General features: G+C 36.7%; 1 non-coding gene and 1 pseudogene across 1 annotated transcript; both read left to right on the top strand.

Annotated features, from left to right (window-relative positions):
* Positions 1-3,893: 3,893 nt before the first annotated feature.
* Positions 3,894-22,019, top strand: LOC111880412 (probable serine/threonine protein phosphatase 2A regulatory subunit B''gamma; annotated as a pseudogene).
* LOC111880491 (small nucleolar RNA R71) lies at positions 16,865-16,971 on the top strand. The gene has a single exon (XR_002846498.1). It is a non-coding gene; the product is annotated as a small nucleolar RNA R71 (small nucleolar RNA).
* Positions 22,020-23,205: the final 1,186 nt, after the last annotated feature.

Raw genomic sequence — 23,205 nt, 5'->3', positions numbered from 1 at the left:
ATATCATTTTATGATAATGCATTTTATGACTTTGTTTACAAATTTCTGGTTTTTGATTTATTTTACACACTACAAAACAGTGCAAAAATTTTTCAATGGGCCAATTGAAATTCTAGAAGCAATGTAATTTTGACTCAAAGTATCTTCATTTGCTTTATTCCACATCAATTAAATAGAACCAGTAACAGGGGTACTTTACAATTTACATTGGCCGCATTGTCAACAAAAAAATAAATATATACTTTTAATAATTCAATTGAGTTTCATGTTGATCAACAATTTAGAATAAAGAGTTTTTACTGTGACATCCCCATTTTCACGGCCAGAAAAGACCGATTTTGTTTATGCTTTATAAAAATCAGAGTACTTTTAATCAAAATGTTGCGGAATTTGTTCCCAAAAAAACACGATAAATACGTTATTAAAACATTCTCGAAGAAATGTATTTTATTCATTTTAAAACATTTGGGATGTCATTGTCAATACAGAAACATAAGCATAAACAGAACTTACATTTATTTACACTAGTGATCTACATCTCTTTAATCTCTCAGTGTAATGTGACTTCATATCAACACCTGTGATATAAATAAACTGAGTGGGTCAGGTTGGGAAACCTGGTGAGTACATAGGGCTTTCAACCCACAATAATATAATTATTATGTTGAAACAATCAAGCAATTAAACCCAATTACCCATCCCCATTATCTTCTTTACTCTTAAGGATTTACCCTAAGAATCATCTATTTCTCGTTCATTCATTCCTAAGGATTATCCTAAGGAATCGGCACGAAGTCCATCGTTACCAAAGCTTATAGATTACAACTGGTGAACACGTAGTCCAAAACATCTGGTAAACACTTAGTTCAAAAGTAACTAGTGAACACACACTTAGTTCAAAATACCTAGTGAACACACTCAGTTCAAAGATACGTAGTGAACACACTCAGTTCAAAGATACCTAGTGAACACACTCAGTTCAAAATACCTAATGAGCACCTAGTTCAAAAACACCTACAGGTTACGAGCTTACTAGCGTTCCACCGGACCGTCTATTATCGCCCATGGTCATCATTTATACTCCACTAGATGACTGGATCACTGACAATATTGATGTCTCCCAGCGTGTTATCACAAAACAACTATTTCATCTACCCATGTTTTACCCAACACATGTTGTAGATATAAAATACATATATAGTTTAAATCATTTAAAACATGTATAAAAATCTTTCACCCGGCATAGACAGCAAGTATTCAGACAATATGCACACACAGCATGTAATTTATATTAAAATACTTCATATCTATGTGTAAGATGAAAGGGACTATGCACTCACTTGATAAGGTGGTGACTCGTCACTCGGACAACACTTCGATACTCTCAAAACAATTACCCCTTGACGAAACCTAGTATAAATACCACTAGGGTTTAGTCTAACGATAACCGCGACAAATTAATAGTCTAGCTATTATTATTATTATATAAGCGTTAAATAACACTCAATATAACTCATAATAATAGCCCAAATACTCATTATAAGTTCTTAATAACATTACTATATTAAAACATAAGTTATATTAAAGATAGGGTAGGCATAACTCACTTACAGCGGGTTTTCTCGAAAACCGGGCTTCGCTGGAGCAGCGTTCCCGAGCCGAAAGGCTCTTTTCTCGGGACTCCGGGAGCCTCGGGGCTTCCTTCGGGTGCTAGGGGGTTTACCTAGGCTTTTAGGGGGGTTAAGGAGGCTAGAGAGAGAGAGAGAGAGTATAGAGAGAGAAAGAAGAGGGTTGAGGGGTGAGGAAATGAGGGAACCCGACACCTCTATTTATAGGGGTGCTGACTGACCTACTCGCCGAGTAGGAGGACCTACTCGCCGATTTGGTGCATGTGGCAACCTTCTGGTGGTGCCACGTGTCCAATTCTGGTGGTGCCACGTCACCCCTATCGCGTATCAACCTTCAAACTTAGAAAAATCATAACTCTCGCATACGAGCTCCGTTTTCGACGTTCTTTATATCCACACGTAGGTAAAATCAAGATCTACAACTTTCGTTTAGACTCCGTCAGCTAATTCTCGACCGATCTTAAATTTAACAGTAGGAGACGTTTAGACTGTTAAATGACCGCAAAGAATCCGTAACTCCTTCATACGGACTCCGTTTTCGTCCATCTTTTTACCGTTGAGTTCCTATTAATGAGATCTTCAACTCTCATTTAGGTCGTGTAAGCAAAAAACCGCTCGAACTAAAATTCGAGTTTCGGGCCGTGCACTGCTAAGCCGAATCTTAGAAAAATCATAACTTCCTCATACGAAGTCAGATTTAGGCGTTCTCTTTATGGATTTTCTCGGTTTAACATATTCTACGACTTTCGTTTCGATCAATAAGGTTAAAAAGTCCTCCATCGTAAAGTCACTATTTACGTCTCTCGGTGCCGTGCCGGTTTTGCCGTAAAACTTCGGCGGGTCATAACGTCTTCATTATAACTCGGATTTCGGTGTTCTTTATATGTACGAAAACCTTGAGACATATTCTGCAACTTGGTTAATACTATTTGTTATAAATAATCTTTTGCTGAAATGTCGTTTTCGACACTTATTTCCTCTAAATTAACTAGCCAGGATCTGCGGGCGTTACATTTACTTTACATCAATCTAATTGTAGAAGGAGAATCAATATTGAAGATGCGACCAACAAAAAACCGATTTGAGATTTATTTTAAAATAATATTTGAGTAAAAATTGCATCCCGATAACATCAATGTTTAACCGATTCTTTTTTGATTTGCGATGATTGATTCGAAGGAAGAACGAATAGAGGCAATATAATAAGGGAATGAAGTTGTCGGATGTAATGGTTCGATTGTACCCTTTCTTCCACATATTTTATTATTTGCAGGTTTGATTTGTTTCGTGGAGTGGTAATGGACGATGGTGGATGTTGTTAGCAATTGTGATGAACACGATGAAGGGTTCCGCAAAGGGGATCGATGGTATATAGGGTATTGCGACTGAAGAATAACAGATTCTGGTGAAGACGTGAGATAAAAGAGAGAGATTAGGTCAAACCTAATTATTTTGTTTCCTTAATTGAACGGATTTAATTAAATGATCCTATTAATTGAATGTGTCAAAAACCCAGAAATACCCTTTTGAATTAATTAATTATTTAATTATTTGCTAAATTGTGATTAGTGCATTTAGAAACACAATAGTTGTTAGAAACATTTGAACCTAGCTCTCTCTCTCTCTCTCTCTCTCTCTCTATATATATATATATATATATATATATATATATATATATATATATATATATATATATATATATAGAGAGAGAGAGAGAGAGAGAGAGGAATGATCATTTGAGAATTTATAGTTTCCCGAGAACCCGAGAACTAAAAGTGGATCGTCGGATTAAAAAAGTTAAGGGTTAAGATATTTTATGGCACTTTTGTAAATAAATGGGAAAATTAAACACGGGGGTATGGTTCTGAAATTAATCTAAGGGCATTTGTGGTACTGAAAAATCATTCCCCCAAATCAATCGATGCCCTCTTTCTCTCAAATCCATCGATCATCTTCGTCTTGTCATCCTCTTTCTTTTATAGCTTCATCGTCGATCGTTGCCCAAGAACCAGCATCCGAAATCTATGGTTTCCTCCGTCAACTGTCTCTATTAATTGAATCAAGTAAGGTGAAGACTCTACACAACTCGTTGAAATCTAAGATCCTTTGAATCTGAATTCTAAGCCATAAAATCCGATGACCTTTCCGTTTAGGCCGTCTCATCATTGACGAGCACATTGCAAGGTGGAATTTAGGTTACCGGACTATCTAGTTCTTGCATCAGACCCTTACGACTCACCGTCTGCACTCTTTTTGTTACCCTAGATGCTGTGTGTTCATGCAAATTTGCTTCACTCGTTAGAAGTTGTAACTGTAAATGTCATTGTTCCTTCTATAGAAGGGAAATTTGAAATGACAAAACCACATAGACGAAAAGGTATAATCAATATCTCTTTAACACACACACACACATCTACATAGTGTTTTTACTCATCTCTCTGTGTCTTGTGTGTTTTGATCTGTGGATGTACATTAATATTTTTGTGTTTATTAACATGTTGAAGCTCTTCTTGAAGACAGGAAAGATAATTATGGCTGCTGCTGGAACAACCATGCCCGTCGTCTTCTAGACCATATGGTTGACTTGATTTTTTATGTAGAAATGTTTACTTTCGAGGGCATATGATTGGGTCAATTCATTATGTAGCTATGGTAATACGAATGGAATAAGAAGTAATTGTCTTAATCGCTGCTGTTTATAAATAATCGTTATTATTAATACTTGTTGCTGTTAACTGTTAAGGAAAAATTAACTGCAATTTCATGTCGGACTTTTGGTTGTTGTAGACGTAATAGAAAATTATTACTATTTCGATTTTACTTTTTATTTTTAAGTCCAATAACTATTTTTTTTTCAAACGCTAGAGATATTATTAAGCTAACAAGAACCAACAAAAAATGATGAGTAATGGTGGAGTTCACACATCCAATCTCTTCACATTTATCTCTTAAATTCATCTAATTTAATATGTGGCTAAGAACCTGTAATGTTGATGGCAACAACTAATTTAAAAAAACTTGTCTCATAATTGTTATAAAGTAGATGGAGGGACTTGTTCAAATTGTTGTTAGTTGTAGTATTTATTTTCTTTACTAGATCAATAATAATGTGTACTTGTCTCAATGATTTCTTGACTGCAAAACTCAAGTGGAGTATCAGAAGTTAGCACTCATCAAGGCAGTAACTTTGCTAGCATTTCTTTAACCATTGGGAAGTCAGAGCTTGAACAAATGTTAAAACAGATGATCTTTACAAGGTCCTTCTTTCTTTTTATACAGTTGTACACTGTTATTATTTACTCTGTAGGTGGTGGCTTTTTGTTTTCAATCTTTACTTCTTATTGCTTGTTTGAACTTGAGGGGTGGTTTTGAGGTAAAATAGTATTTGACAATATTCAAAGAGCTTCATTATTTGGAATATATTGTGTTTGTCATTACTAATATGTTATATATATACTGCATGACGCGACAGGTCTGAAACCCTGCACTTGATAGCATTGTTGCATTCAAGAACCATTGAAGAGCCACCTGATAACTTCCTTGCTACTACTACAATTCCAAGAGTGAGTGGTATTTTCATTTTGATGCACCTCTTTCGGTGGTTTTGTTGTTCCTTTTGAGCATCAATCCATATTTATGTGAAAAATATATGTGGTTATATTCTTGAGGTTTTTGAGAAACAAATTGCTTCACCTACTGAGCTTCCGGATTCCAACAAAGGTAGCTCCATGGGCACTTCTAGTAAATGTTTCTTGCATGTTTACTTATTTAGTTACAAGGTTACAATGATTCTTGTGTACACTATACAAGCATTCCTCTAGTAAGTTTGGAGCAAAATGTAGTAACCACTACTTGTATTTACACCTCAATTCTCTTTTAATCCTATCTTTCATTCTTTATCCAGTACGGAAAAATGTTATGCCTCTCCCGCACATGGTGGGGTCCTACCTGGCAATAGTGGCCCCACATGGGAATACCATGCCACCTAGTGAGGCCAACGGTTACGGGAACACCTCTCTCTTTTCTTTTCTATTTCTTTGGTGATCAGAATAAGAATTATGTTTATAAAATTAAAGGGTATATTTGTCTTTTGGGACAGGTTCCTCTCTTATGAACACTTCTTAGTAATATATTGCAAGTTCTGGGAGCTCGATACATATCATGATTTGTTGATTGATAAAGAGAACCTTATCAGATATGGCAACCATCCGTTAACCTACAGGATTGTTGACCGAATATTCTCTCAGGTTTCTTTCCAACATTTTTATTACAAAAAAGATCTTTAATTTTCATTGATGTGCACAAATTATACCTATCTAGCTTTAAATGTATAACCTAACAAACTTATACTAACTATGCACCTACATGCAGTGTACCTAGTCAGATTATAGTATAGCTTGGGTAAGTTGGGTGTCGATCACAGGGAACGGTATTTAATTAATTAAATAATTACTAAAAGCTAAACTAAGAAAAACAACAAAAAGTGGGGGTTTTATCTGATTTTATAAGTTCGGAAAAACTTAAGTACTCAAATAAAAACGATTGTAATCAATATACTAAAACACTTTTGTTTAGTTTCGAATCCACCCTTTTCCTATGTTAGTTCTTATTTATGGATTAATGAAGTTGGTTACCAAGTTATTGTAATTAGCAATTCAAGTCCAAATTTATTAATATTTTCACCAATTCATGAACTACCTTGTATGGTCATACACAAGCAAAACACAAAATTAGTTATTAATTATAATTGGTCTATGTAAGATTTATTAAACACAATTATGGTCACAATTATGTTCTCTAACACAGTTAAATTGTTACTTTTATCACTTAACTAAGATGTGGTCAATCCTAGCTCTAGCAATTTAATGGTTACTAAATCACTAGGTAAACAAGTTCATGTAATTTAATAGTCACTAAGCTACGCTTAACTTGAATTAAAGCAACAAAGAGAAACAATTTAACATACTAGGTAAGTTAATCAAACACAAGCTCCAAACCAAATTTTATAAATCCATAAACTAATAAACTAAACCATAGTTATTAGGGTTTCATCTAACTAAACGAAAGTAAAGAAGTTTAGCTACTCATAATCACAGCTGATGAACACATAAACATAAGGTAAACTAAGCTAAACATCATTAAACTAAGCAAACCGAATGTGTAGATGCGAATCCTTGCTCCAATCTCTTTATCCTTTGATCTCTAGTTGAATTCTGCCCCCAAAGGGGTCTTGGAAGGGTATTTTTCGTTAATAGTCGTAGCCTTCAACCCTTTCTCCTCTAGAATCGACATAATGTCCGAGATATATATATATTTACCAAAAATCTCGACACCACGCCGTGGTAATGGCACCACGTCGTGGTCCTCAAGCTTATCCCGTATTCTCCAAGCCAACGACAAGAATCGCAAAGATTCCATTCACCACATCGTGGTGGTTGGAAATCCTACTTTTATCAAAGCACCAAAGTCGTCCGAAATTGTGTGTAGTTTCCAGATCATTTTGAATCCCCTTAATCGGAGTTACGAGTCATGAGATATGGCCAAAATACTGACGAGGGGTCAAGCTGTCTAGCAACATCCTTCTTGTGTCTTCTTCTTGTCCAAGCTCGTATTTTCCTGCTTCCAGCTTCCAGCTTCCATATTGCTTCTGAGAATGTCTTTTATGCTTCATAACAAATATTAAACATAATAAGTACCTTTTGTTCTATAATAAGCATGAATATAGCATAAAATATTAAGATATGATGTAAAATATATATGTAGATATGCACATATCAAAATACCCCACACTTATCTTTTGCTTGCCCTCAAGCAAAACTAATTAATTAAGTCTAGATTTTATCATCAATATCACATAAGACAATCCATTTTGAACTTAGTAATTATACCAAGACCTCAATGCACATATTTGTGTCTAAGGTTCCTAAAAACTTCCCTAATCCTAGTTACTCACAATTCGTATGAACCTTCACCCCTTAGCTTATACGACACTCATTTCTGCAACCCTCCGAATCAATCCTCAGAAATCTTTCTTAACCTCAAGGTATTTTTGTTTAAGCTACCCAAGCATACATAATCTAGAAAAATTACAACTTTAGATACCACAACGTTACTCTCAGAATTCTTCACTTCTTTGAATATTTGATCTTTGATTTCTTAGAATTCACCACCTTTTTGTTTTCTTTGTGGTATCTTCAACTTTTTGATTCTTTAGAATTTTGATCTTTTGATCTTCATACTTTGATAGCTCCAAAATTCTTACAACAACTTTTCGGTAATTTCTCTCTCTCTCTCTCTCTCTCTCTCTCTCTTTTATAATATCTCACTTTTTTCACTCAAATCCTACATGCTTAAGAAAATGAGCTTAACTTCAACCTTTATTTGTTAAAGGTATTAGTCTAAGTGCAATGACTACATAAGCTCTCCTGGATAGATTTCAAGTACATGATGCAAAACATATTACCAGATTACCTTTCATATCTCATGGCTTTTCACTAGGAAATGGGAAGCCACAAATATACTATAACATATATTGGCTCAATTAAACATTTGAGCTCTCATCGAATCATTCCACGCAACACTAGCAACTTAAGTTTAAATGAGTACTAGATTCAATTTTTAGATTATTATTTCAAATCTATTATAAAATTTTAAAATTTTCTACCAATTAACTTTCTCGAACCCCTACCCCACACTTATTACATACAATGCCCTCATTGTATGCATAAAATAATTTAAAACCAGTAAAAGGGAGAAAAATGAACAGACTCCCTTGTGATAGAAGATGTATCTCGAATCAAGTGAAAGATCTCTAGCTTGCTCTAAAGTGTGGAAACAGAATTGGAAAGTAGAATGGCAGCCTCCTGATGTGATGAAAAACTCTCCCACAACATAGGAAAGTGGCAACCATGTCGTGGCAGCCGAGACATTACTTCCGCATGGCATAAAAATAAAATTTGATGGTGTGGGAACAAGTCATCTGTGACATCCCCAATTTCACGGCTAGAAAAGACCGATTTGTTTATGCTTTGTTTTTACAATCAGAGTAATCTTTTAAAGAAAACAATTGCGGAATTTTTTCCAAAACAAAAATATGATACGAATTTATCAAAGCATTTCTTTAAAGAAATGTATTTTTATTAAATAACAAAATCTCGGGATGTCATGTTCCGATACAGACCAAAAGCATAAACAGTAAAAATAGACCTTATAACAGTCATTTATAACTATTGATCTATAATCCAAAATCTCTCGTCAAGTCCACCAACTTATACTCTTGTGTCATTACCTGTAATGCAAAGAAAACTGAGTGGGTCAGGCTTGGGAGCCTGGTGAGCATATAGGGTTTTCAACCTACAATAATATAATTATTATAATTAATTATCAAACAATCAACCCAATCTCCCATCCCCATTATCTTCCTTACTCTTAAGGGTTTACCCTAAGAGTCATCTATCCGTTCACTCCGTATTAGGCACTAAGACAATAGCTGCCAAGGTTCCTTCGTAAAGCACTAATTCCATAGCTGCTATGGTTCATTCATCGAGTACTAAATCCATAGCTACCAGTGTAGGTACTAAGTCCATAGCTACCAACGTTTATCTAACAAGTACTAAGTCCATAGCTATCATCGTCTATCTAACAGTATTAAATCCATAGCTACCAACGTTCGTCTATACGGTACTAAATCCATAGCTACCAAGGTTCATCTATATACAGTGCTAAATCCATAGCTACCGAGGCTTATCTTTACAGTACTAAATCCATAGCTACCGAGGTTTATCTTTCGTCTCATCCTCAAACTCATCCTTCATCACACACCAACTATTTCGTCTACCCATGTTCTACCCAACATATTTGTAGATATAAATACTTACACAGTTAAAATCATTTAACATCTGTATAAAACATCAATTCCACGCCCATCTCAAATAGACAAATAATATATAAACACATAGCACGTATTTCATAGCAAATACTTCGTATTTATGTGTTAGAAGAAAGTAACTATACCCTCACCCAAAACATATACTTAATACATTCAAACAATACTTGTATTAAAATCGTGTTTATGAAAGGGACTATACACTCACACATATAAACAACTTTATATATAAACACATAACAAGTATTTCATAGAAAATACTTAATATTTATGTATTGGAAGAAAGTAACCACACACTCACTTGATTAGAAGATGATCGGACAGCACTACGGCTCTAAGAGTAGTATTTCTTCGGTGAAACTAGAAGATCTTCACACACTGGGCTTCTCGCGGGCAGAGCTTCGGCTTGGAAACTCTTTTCTTGTCGGGATCTTCAGGCTTTGGGACTCGCTTCGGGTCTCGGGATGACACCGGGGCTTCGGGGGGTTAAAATAGGGCTTAGAGAGAGTATCGGGAGTGGGAGAGTAAGAGATGAGCAACCTAAATCGGCTGACCCTTGATTTCTATTTATAGGGTAAAAATGCTAAACTCACCTCGTGAGTTTTTAATTCTCACCTCCAGAGCTCGATACGTAATTTCATTCTTCATGGCCACTTACCCTGGAAGACGTCCATCATCTGTTCACCTCGTGAGTTTCTAATGCTCACCTCGTGAACTGACACAACCTTGGGGTTCACGCCCCGAAGTTCGGAAATTCATAACTTCCACATACGAGCTCCGTTTTTGACGTACTTTATATCCACGCGTAGGTGAGATTATGCTCTACAACTCTTGTTTAGACTCCGTTGGCTAATTTTGACTTTATTTTTAATATATTATAAATATATTATTTTAAGTAGGCCGGGATAGGAAAACTCCGATATAAATTCATAACTTCTTCATCCGACTTCCGTTTTCATCTGTCTTTTTACCATTGGACTACTATCGACGAGATCTTCAAATCTCGTTTAGATTGTTTCGGCTAAATATCGCTCGATCTCATATTCGAACTTCGGGCTGTACACTGCTAAGCCGAAACTTCGAAAAATCATAACTTCCTCATACGAAGTCAGATTTGGGCATTCTTTTCATGCACGCTCTCGGTTTAACGTATTCTACGACTTTCATTTAGATCGCTAAGGCCAAATATCGCTCTAACGTAAATTCACTATTTACGTCGCGTTGTGTCGTGTCGGTTCTGTGGCAAAACTTCGACAGGTCATAACTTCTTCGTTATAACTCGGATTTCAGCGTTCTTTATATGCACGGAAACCTTGTGACATATACTACAACTTAGTTAAGATGAATCCTACTAAATAATCTTTTATCAAAAAGTCATTTTTGACGCTTATTGTCTCTAAATTGACTAGCCCTGATCTACGGGCGTTACAATTATCTCCCCCTTAGGATGATTACGTCCGAGAATCATCAACGAAAATAGGACTTGTATAATGATCCCATACGCTATCTCTTCATCCTAGGTAATAACTGTAATTTCTATGTTTCCTCGAAAGAGTATTTAACTCTCTGGATTTCTTGATAGCAGGTAGTGCTCAATCCTGCATCTGCTCTTCATGTTATACTGTACTTTCAATTGTAACCTTCGAGTTACAAAATAAATTCTTATTGAGGACTCCTTCTTGTTCTTAGGATAAATACTTTCATTTATCTATTGCAACAGATCGATGGGTCATGTTCTAATGACCTCTCATCGCATGATGCAATGCTTTGACTCAAGTCTCTTAGAGTCAAATTCCAAAATGGAATATACATTCCTTCATATTCTAATGTGATATAATCACATTTCAGCATGTAGCATTTCTTCCTGCAAACTTCTTTTAACAACGAGCGCGATACTATCGATCGCATTAATTTCAACCTTCTGACTTACGTCAGATGTTACTTCGAACTTGGTTCTCCGAACCAAGTAACATACTCACCGTAGTCAGACTCAATTTGAATATGACCACTAGGGTCGGAATAACAACCATCTTACTAGTCACTACCGAAACAAGGGTAATAACACACTTGAACAAAACAGAATCAATTACTAGCTTCTTGGTAACCTTGTGACTTTCCCTGATCCAAGTGCGAGTCCTGTGCTTCCGGTAGTATATGCATCTACTACCTTTCACACCTATTCGTGCTCGTCCCAAGTATTGTCTCACAGTCCCCAAGTCCTAAAATCACAAAACAATTTAACACATACGAATGTGTCTAAATAATCATAAACAATTTCCCTAGATTCTACTAGGACTTCTTCATTGCTCAATCTTCAATCATCAACTCTACTTCAACTCAATTGGTGATGTAAACACCAGAAGATGAGACAACTTCAAGAATTTCATCAATCGTTTCATCATCCTGCCAATCGAAGGTGTACTTCAGATGTACCATACTCCTCTAAACGTACTGTTATTTCATAAGACATACTCTAAAGGCAAGATACCAATCTTACAATATCTTCTGATAGGTTTCATCCACCATCATAAGCCTTCTTCATTTCCTCCATTTACTCAAATTTCTCTACGAGTCTTCACCACAACATTTTGTACACCAAAGCAGACGTTCGGTGTACCGGGCGAGAATTTAAGATAAGAAAGCTTTATTTACGATAGACGTATAAATATTCTTATCACTCCGAAACGTTTACATGCTAGTTCTAATATCGTAGTCATACACTTAGAATCCTAAACACATAAGGTTTCTAGATCCGGTCGGCAACAGACCATAGATCCGAACAAATAATAGCATCAATATAGCTATCACACAAAACATTTAGCACATAAAAGCATTTTAGGCATCATTCCTAAAATAAACTAGTGCTTGTGTCAATTTAGGTGTACTACCTAACATATTTTAGACACGCTCAACTCTCAATCATCGCTTAGCATTCTAAGATTAAGTCTAGAAATTTCCTACATATTCCTAGTTCGCTTAAACTAATGCTCTAATACCAACTGTGACATCCCCAATTTCACGGCCAGAAAAGACTGATTTGTATATGCTTTGTTTTTAAAATCAGAGTAATCTTTTAAAGAAAACAGTTGCGGAATTTGTTCCCAAAACAAAAATATGATACGAATTTATCCAAGCATTTCTTTAAAGAAATTTATTTTTATTAAATAACAAAATCTCGGGATGTCATGTTCCGATACAGACCAAAATCATAAACACTAAAAATAGACCTTACAACAGTCATTTATAACTATTGATCTATAATCCAAAATCTCTCGTCAAGTCCACCAACTTATACTTTTGTGCCATTACCTGTAATGCAAAGAAAACTGAGTGGGTCAGACTTGGGAGCCTGGTGAGCATATAGGGTTTTTAACCCACAATAATATAATTATTATAATTAATTATCAAACAATCAAACCAATCTCCCATCCCCATTATCTTCCTTACTCTTAAGGGTTTACCCTAAGAGTCATCTATTCGTTCACTCCGTAATAGGCACTAAGACAATAACTGCCATGATTCTTTATTAGGCACTAAGACAATAGCTGCCAAGGTTCCTTCGTAAAACACTCGTTCCATAACTGCTATGGTTCATTCATCGAGTACTAAATCCATAGCTACCAGTGTAGGTACTAAGTCCATAGCTACCAACGTTTATCTAACAAGTACTAAGTCCATAGCTATCATCGTCTATCTAACAGTATTAAATCCATAGCTACCAACGTTCGTCTATACGGTACTAAATCCATAGCTACCAAGGTTCATCTATATACAGTGCTAAATCCATAGCTACCGAGGCTTATCTTTACAGTACTAAATCCATAGCTACCGAGGTTTATCTTTCGTCTCATCCTCAAACTCATCCTTCATCACACACCAACTATTTCGTCTACCCATGTTCTACCCAACATATTTGTAGATATAAATACTTACACAGTTAAAATCATTTAACATCTGTATAAAACATCAATTCCACGCCCATCTCAAATAGACAAATAATATATAAACACATAGCACGTATTTCATAGCAAATACTTCGTATTTATGTGTTAGAAGAAAGTAACTATACCCTCACCCAAAACATATACTTAATACATTCAAACAATACTTGTATTAAAATCGTGTTTATGAAAGGGACTATACACTCACACATATAAACAACTTTATATATAAACACATAACAAGTATTTCATAGAAAATACTTAATATTTATGTGTTGGAAGAAAGTAACCACACACTCACTTGATTAGAAGATGATCGGACAGCACTACGGCTCTAAGAGTAGTATTTCTTCGGTGAAACTAGAAGATCTTCACACACTGGGCTTCTCGCGGGCAGAGCTTCGGCTTGGAAACTCTTTTCTTGTCGGGATCTTCAGGCTTTGGGACTCGCTTCGGGTCTCGGGATGACACCGGGGCTTCGGGGGGTTAAAATAGGGCTTAGAGAGAGTATCGGGAGTGGGAGAGTAAGAGATGAGCAACCTAAATCGGCTGACCCTTGATTTCTATTTATAGGGTAAAAATGCTAAACTCACCTCGTGAGTTTTTAATTCTCACCTCCAGAGCTCGATACGTCATTTCATTCTTCATGGCCACTTACCCTGGAAGACGTCCATCATCTGTTCACCTCGTGAGTTTCTAATGCTCACCTCGTGAACTGACACAACCTTGGGGTTCACGCCCCGAAGTTTAGAAATTCATAACTTCCACATACGAGCTCCGTTTTTGACGTACTTTATATCCACGCGTAGGTGAGATTATGCTCTACAACTCTTGTTTAGACTCCGTTGGCTAATTTTGACTTTATTTTTAATATATTATAAATGTATTATTTTAAGTAGGTCGGGATAGGAAAACTCCGATATAAATTCATAACTTCTTCATCCGACTTCCGTTTTCATCTGTCTTTTTACCATTGGACTACTATTGACGAGATCTTCAAATCTCGTTTAGATTGTTTCGGCTAAATATCGCTCGATCTCATATTCGAACTTTGGGTTGTACACTGCTAAGCCGAAACTTCGAAAAATCATAACTTCCTCATACGAAGTCAGATTTGGGCGTTCTTTTCATGCACGCTCTCGGTTTAACGTATTCTATGACTTTCATTTAGATCGCTAAGGCCAAATATCGCTCTAACGTAAATTCACTATTTACGTCGCGTTGTGTCGTGCCGGTTCTGTCGCAAAACTTCGACAGGTCATAACTTCTTCGTTATAACTCGGATTTCAACGTTCTTTATATGCATGGAAACCTTGTGACATATACTACAACTTAGTTAAGATTAATCTTACTAAATAATCTTTTATCAAAAAGTCATTTTTGATGCTTATCGTCTCTAAATTGACTAGCCCTGATCTACGGGTGTTACATCATCCATACCATGGAATTCAATATAGAATTGAAAACGCCACTCTTGAACACTTTGACTACTGAAGGTACAGGATCTGAATCAAAAAATAGACTTGAAAAGCACCACCTTGTGGTGGATCAAACATATTATTTTTCTAGTATTCTGACTACGACAACACGACATGGTGGGGATTACCATGACGTGTTGGTCTTGAAATTGCAATAATCGGTGCCAGAATGAGCTGATTTCTGGAAAGCTTCTTCTTGTGAATGCAAATGTGCCGGATCGAATGGAATTAAAGAACTATTCTTGAAAAAATTGTGCTGAACCACTGGCACAATGTGTTGATGATGTCCACGTCGTGTTGTCTTGTTTTTAGTAAATATGCTTCAAAAAGCTTTTCTCTTCATTATGTGGGAACCCCACACTTATTCAAAAACTTGTTCTTCAATTATGATCTTCAAAATCGCACGGCTTATTCAAATTAACCTCCTTCACTGCTTCAATTTCATTCAACACTACAAAATAAGATCAAGAACTAGAGGAACACATCATCATTCGATTAAGGTAAAATAAAACTAAAAATAAATTAAAAATAAATAAAAAAGAAAATACAAACTCTAAAAACTTTGGGTTGCCTCCCGAGTAGCGCTTCTTTTTGAAGAGTCATGAGCCAGACTCCTTCCCACTCTATGTTGTGTCAGGTGGAAGTGTAACCTACCTGTTCTCCATCATTTTGAGCCTTGTTTGTTTGTAGGCAACCCGTCTGTAGAATGCCTTTCTTGAGATTTCTTGCATAGTTGGGTTGACATTTTCTTTGTGTTTTCGCTTGGGTTTTTTCCTCACTCCCGTGTCTTTAGCTTTTGTCTTGTCTCTTTCTGGGTTTTTCTTATCAAAATTGGACTCATCACTCTCTTCTTCTTTTTCTCCAGTCGGATCTATTACTGGATTTGGTGGTCTTGTAAAATCAAACACCTCAAAAATCATAGGCGTTGAAATTGGAGGTTTCGAATAATTCACTTCTTTTTCCAATTGCTCTTTGGGTAAAGGCTCCTCCCATTCCTCCCACTATTCTTCCTTCACGCGTTGATATTCATCATGCTTAAGGAACTTCTTGTTTTCTTGTTTCACCAGATTTGGATTGGCATGAGATAGGAAAGGGAGAGGTGATCGATACGGCTCAACAACTGAGAAATCATAATTTTCTTTTATCGCCCATGACGTGGCACTATTGCCTCCACGTCGTGGCGACTGGGAAGCTTCATGATACTCTTCTTTTTCTTTACTTTTTACTTCGAGTGACTGATTAGATTCCTCTTCAAGGTCCTTCATATGCACCAATTCATCATCTTCCTCTGTATCAACGGTCATGACTTGAGCCATAGGGGTTGAATTGACTTTACTTGAAAGTAGATCCGATAGCTTTTCTTGTACAAGTTTTGTTAATTGTTCAACTTGTGTGTGGATTCTCAAAATAGATGCTTGTTGAGCATTAAGTGTTGCATCAGTTGCATCATGTCTTTTTTTTTCGCTAGCTTCCATGAATCTGAATAGCATTGGCTCGAGAGCATCTATCTTCTTGGATTGGTCTTGCTCAATTTGATAAAGATCACGCTTAAGTTCTTGAATTTCTTTCACATCTCATTCTCTCTTGTACTCCGCATCACAATCCCTTGTAGAATGAGGTCCTTCACAATCTCTGCATCTGTCATGTACCATATTAATGGATCCATCCACCTTTGTGAGCCTATTTTCCATGGCATCGAGCTTTGCCATTACCGTTGTTAGGACTTCATAAGCTCCATCTCCATTCGCTCTTCTTCTCGTGATATCCTCCCCCCTTGGGTTGTGATACTCCCTTGAATGCTTGGAGAATTCTTCAATCAAAGATTTATTAGTAGCCGGATCCGTCTTTGTCATGGGCCCTTTCAAGTCTAGAAGTTGGCGAGTACACACATTGACTCCATCATAAAATATCGAGATTTCTTGTTGCAGATTGAAGTCATGTTGAGGGCAATGTCGTAACAATCTCTTGTAACGCTCCCAAGCTTCATATAGTAACTCCCATTCTAGTTGTTGAAAATTTTGTATATTTCTTTTTAGCTTTGCCACTTTTGAAGGAGGGGTAAACTGGTTTATGAACTCAGTCTTAAAATCGTCCCATGTCATGATTGCTCCAAAGGGAAGTGATTTTAACCATTCTTTTGCTTCACCCTTCAAAGTGACCGGTAAAAGTCGAAGCATCACCGCATCTTTACTCATGTTTGGTGCATTAAAATAATGTGAAATCTCCACCACCTCTTCTAGGTGCTCGTAGGCGTCCTCGTGCTCATTCCCATAAAAAGGTAAATCTTTTAGCATATTAAGAATGTGCCTCGGAATTTCAAACTTTGTCGTGGTTGAGATTTTTGGTGGATCAAGACCCCATCTATTTTCGTTCCTCATATGTCGCTTGTACTCTTCCATTGTCATGGTCGTGATGTCCCCCATATTTGTTTCCTGCTAAAACAAAACTAAAAAAACGCGTAAAACGAACAAAAAAAATAACTAAACAAAAAATTGATTGTAACGTAATCATGACGTGGCCAAGATGCCCACGACGTGGTGACAAATCAAATAGAAAAATAATAAATGCTGAAAAATAACTTTTTGCGGTTTTTACCCCACAAAAAGGATCGATTAACCTAAAACAATTAAATTAACAACTAAAATAGTTGTTCCCCGGCAACGGTGCCAAAAACTTGATGTGCACAAATTATGCCTATCAAGTTTTAAATTTATAACCTAACAAACTTATACTAACTATGCACCTATAGGCAGTGTACCTAGTCAGATTATAGTATAGCTTGGGTAAGTCGGGTGTCGATCATAGGGAACAGTATTTAATTAATAAAATAATTACTAAAAGCTAAACTAAGAAAAACAACTAAAAGTGGGGGTTTTGTAAGTCCCAAAAACTAAGGATCCAAATCAGTGATCAATTAAGGCAAACATCAAATAGAGTGTAGAAGGAGTAGAAGAAGAATTAATCCAAGCATGCACACATCTATATCATATAAATGTTAGGTACACCTTGGGAAAACACACACACATACGACACTGACGTCTCTGTACAACTGACACATACACACTCTATTTATAGGACCACCAGCCGCAGACGTGTGTACAACCGCACACGTGTGTACAGCCGCACACGCGTGTATGGCCGCACACAGAGTGTGCATCCGCACACACATGTATAGCCGCACACAGAGTGTGCAGCCGCACACGTGTGTATGGCCGCACACACTCGCTAACATACTATAACCAACATAACAAACCCCAAGACCCTACCAAGACCTATACAAGATGAATGCCTAGCTCAAACCACAAAATTATGACCTAACAATCTCCCCCTTGGTTTGATCTAGCATGGACTCAGGTCTTCTTCATCAGTGATATCCTCCTTGAGCTCTGAGATAGATGGGCCTGCTCCCCCTAAACTTCCTTCACTTATTGATATTCATTTGCCACGAGGTAAAGGATCTGAATCTTGTTGAGCAAGAAACCTGGCAAGCCGCAAAGAGGCAACATCATGCGTAGGTTGTGGAGGAGAAGAACCCCCAGGAGCAGAAGAACTCCCGACTTCAAACGAAGATCTAACATTACTTGGTCCTTTTAGGTTCGGTTGAGTTGGTGTAGCAACTTTGGAGGATTGTTGGACTGGTGGTGCTTGTTCTTGGATAAGATCTCCCTGCCTCTGATCAAGTCATCTTGTTTTCACAGGAGGCTGGGAGGTTTGTGTCAGTATCTGATCACTCATCAAATGGCAATAAAGTTGGAATAGCAAATGGAAGGGGAGGAATCCTTGAAGTTGTATCTATATCGGTTGAAAGGTGTCGGCCATCTGATCAAAAGTTGGAGACTTCACTTTGAGAACACCGCTAACTCCTTTTGTCAATGATCAAGCAGCAATAGAATAAGAAGATGAAAAGAAATCGAGCTTGCACACGTTTATATCAGAAAAACGTCAGGTACAACTCGATGGAACACTCTGTAAACACTATTGCATCGAGGTCTTCACTGCTTAACCGTATATCATTATCCGTAGTCTGTAAGCTGATCTGTGAGACACTCAACAAGCTATACTTTAACTCAGGAGCATAGATGACGTTCTCAAAACTCAGCACTCGATTTACAACTATTCCTTTTTGAGTGATCTTCCCTCCATCTCCTCTCGTGAAGGAAACATAGCCCCCATTAAAATTCTGAATGACGTGTAGTTGGGAGATGTCTCCTGTCAATGTGCCTAGAATAACCGCTGTCGACGTACCAAGGTTTGACGACATTCCTCCACAGTTATTCCTACACAATGAGTGGGATTATTTAGATTTGGGGACCCAGGTCATTACAAGCCTGGGTCCCAACCGCACACACCAACCGCACACTCCAATCACACACTCAACCGCACACTCCAATCGCACACTCAACCGCACACTCTAACCGCACACCTTCAAACTCTAACCGCACACCTTCAAATTTCCAACCACACACCTTCAAATTTCCAACCGCATACCTTCAAACTCCAACCGCACACCCTCAAAGTTCCTTCAAAAATTGACACTGAATTGGCTCTGATACCAATTGTAAGTCCCAAAAACTAAGGATCCAAATCAGTGATCAATTAAGGCAAACATCAAATAGAGTGTAGAAGGAGTAGAAGAAGAATTAATCCAAGCATGCACACATCTATATCATATAAATGTCAGGTACACCTTGGGAAAACACACACATACGGCACTGACGTCTCTGTACAACTGACACAGACACACTCTATTTATAGGACCACCAGCCGCACACGTGTGTACAACCGCACACATGTGTACAACCGCACACGTGTGTATGGCCGCACACAGAGTGTGCAGCCGCACACACGTGTATAGCCGCACACAGAGTGTGCAGCCGCACACGCGTGTATGGCCGCACACACTCGCTAACATACTACAACCAACATAAAAAACCCCAAGACCCTACCAAGACCTATATAAGATGAATGCCTAGCTCAAACCACAAAATTATGACCTAACAGGTTTTATCTGACTTTATAAGTTCAGAAAAACTTAAGTACTCAAATAAAAACAATTGTAATCAATATACTAAAACACTTTCGTTTAGTTTCGAATCCACCCTTTTCCTATGGTTAGTTCTTATTTATGGATTAATGAAGTTGGTTACCAAGTTATTGTAATTAGCAATTCAAGTCCAAATTTACTAATATTTTCACCAATTCATGAACTAACTTGTATGGTCATACACAAGCAAAACACAAAATTAGTTATTAATTATAATTGGGCTATGTAAGATTTATTAAACACAATTATGGTCACAATTATGTTCTCTAACACAGTTAAATTGTTACTTTTATCACTTAACTAAGATGTGGTCAATCCTAGCTCTAGCAATTTAATGGTCACTAAATCACTAGGTAAACAAGTTCATGTAATTTAATAGTCACTAAGCTACACTTAACTTGAATTAAAGCAACAAAGAGAAACACTTTAACATGCTAGGTAAGTTAATCAAACACAAGCTCCAAACCAAATTTTATAAATCCATAAACTAATAAACTAAACCATAGTTATTAGGGTTTCATCTAACTAAACGAAAGTAAAGAAGTTTAGCTACTCATAATCACAGCTGATGAACACATAAACATAAGGTAAACTAAGCTAAACATCATTAAACTAAGCAAACTGAATGTGTAGATGCGAATCCTTGCTCCAATCTCTTTATCCTTTGATCTCTAGTTGAATTCTGCCCTCAAAGGGATCTTGGAAGGGTATTTTTTCGTTAATAGTCACAGCCTTCAACCCTCTCTCCTCTGGAATCGACCTAATGTCCGAGATATATATAGTTACCAAAAATCTTGACACCACATCGTGGTCCTCAAGCTTATCCCGTATTCTCCAAGCCAACGGCAAGAATCACGGAGATTCCATTCACCACGTCGTGGTGGTTGGAAATCCGACTTTTCTCAAAACACCAAAGTCGTCCTAAATTGTGTCTAGTTTTCAGATCATTTTGAATCACCTTAATCAGAGTTACGAGTCATGAGATATGGTCAAAATACTGACGAGGGTCAAGCTGTCTAGCAACATCCTTCTTGTGTCTTCTTCTTGTCTAAGCTCGTATTTTCCTGCTGCCAGCTTCCATATTGCTTCCGAGAATGTCTTTTATGCTTCATAACAAATATTAAACATAATAAGTACCTTTTGTTCTATAATAATAAAAAATATAGCATAAAATATTAAGATATGATGTAATATATATATATATATATATATATATATATATATATATAGATATGCACATATCATTCATATTTCTTCTTGATCAAATTCTATCCTGCTTAGGTTCCAAGAAAGTTCACGATTAAAGTCGAGGGTAAAATGGGATGTGAAGATTTTGTGTGCTTTATTTTATCTGAAGAGGATAAATCATCTGGGCCTCGTCTTGAATACTGGTATGACTCCTTTCTCAACCATTTATTTTATACAATTTTTTAACATCTTTTTTGGTTGCTGTAAATAATTTTTTTTTCAAGTTTAAGTGCATAGATTTGGATGGAAACGGGGTGCTGACTAGGAATGAATTACAATTCTTCTATGAAGAACAGTTGCATAGGATGGAATGCATGGCTCAAGAGTCTGTTCTTTTTCAGGACATTTTATGTCAGATAGTTCACATGACTTAACCACAACTACCCTTTATTTTATTAACCAAACTTGTATACCATCATATTAGTTTTCTTTTTAACTATATATAATTTTTATTTACAGGAAGAGGCTTATTTTACATTACAAGACTAGAAAGGAAGCAAGCTCTCTGGAAGCTCTTTCAATATCCTCTTTAACCTTCATAAGTTCATGGCCTTTGAATCCCGTGACCCCTTTCTCATTCGCTAGGTAAGCCATTCCATCTTTAGTAATATCATCAGGGGTACAAATGGAAATAACATTTTTCTTGTTAAATAGGAACGTGATAATCTAACATTGAATGAATGGGATCAGTTTGCACATTGAGAATATATAAAGCTTTCAATGGAGGAAGATGCATATGATGCATCTAATGGTAGTGGGGATGTATGGGATGAGTCTCTTGAGGCTCCATTTTGATTACAATTCCAAACACTACTATGACATCCCCAATTTCACGGCCAGAAAAGACCGATTTGTTTATGTTTTTTTTTATAAAATCAGAGTAATATTTTAAAGAAAACAGTTGCGGAATTTGTTCCCAAAATATGATAAAGATTTATCAAAACATTTCTTTAAAGAAATGTATTTTCATTATATAACAAAATCTCGAGATGTCATGTTCCGATACAGACACATAAGCATAAACAGAACTTATATTATTTATACTAAAGATTTTACATCTCCTTTAATCTCTCCGTGAAATATACGTATCGATACTTGTGATACAAAGGAAACTGAGTGGGTCAGGCTTGGGAGCCTGGTGAGCATATAGGGTTTTCATCCCACAATTTTATATCATATATTTATAAATATAGAACATTCAAACTTGTACAATTTCACCATATAAAGGCAACTCTTATCCCACCCCATCGATCCTCACAACGACACGATCTAAACTCTCGTATCTAAAATTTTCCTCTTTACCTGATCCCTACTCACGGATCTAAAACTATCCTCTTCACCCGATCCGTACTCACGGATCTAAAACTAACCTTTTCACCTGATCCATACTCACGGATCTAAAACTAACCTTTTCCCCTGATCCATACTCACGGATCTAAAACTACCTGATCCATACTCACGGATCTCTAACTAACCTCCTGATCTGATCCATACTCCCGGATCAATAATTGTACCCAATCCATACTCCCGGAATAGGGACAATTAACTATACCTTAATCCTGATCTGATCCATACTCCCGGATCAATAATTGTGCCCAATCCATACTCCCCGATTAGGGACAATTAACTTAGTCTTAATCCATACTCCCAGACTAATGACAAGTTTTATCTCTTTACCTGATCCATACTCCCGGATCTAAAACTTACCTCTTGGCCTAATCCAACTCATCCTTTTATCACACACCAACTATCTCATCTACCCATGTTCTACCCAACATATTTGTAGATATAAAATACATATACAGTTTAACTCATTTAAAAACTATATAAAACATCCATTCCCCACTCATCTCAAATAAACAACAATATATAAACACATAGCACGTATTTTATAACAAATACTTCATATTTATGTGTTAGAAGAAAGTAAACACACACTCACTTGATCAAAAGATGATCGGACAACACTACGGCTTATAGA

This window comes from Lactuca sativa, chromosome 6, assembly GCF_002870075.4.
Source record: "Lactuca sativa cultivar Salinas chromosome 6, Lsat_Salinas_v11, whole genome shotgun sequence".
In the NCBI taxonomy this organism is placed as follows: Eukaryota; Viridiplantae; Streptophyta; class Magnoliopsida; order Asterales; family Asteraceae; genus Lactuca; species Lactuca sativa.
The sequence above is the reverse complement of the archived record's forward strand: the minus strand, read 5'-3'. Positions and strand labels throughout refer to the sequence as shown.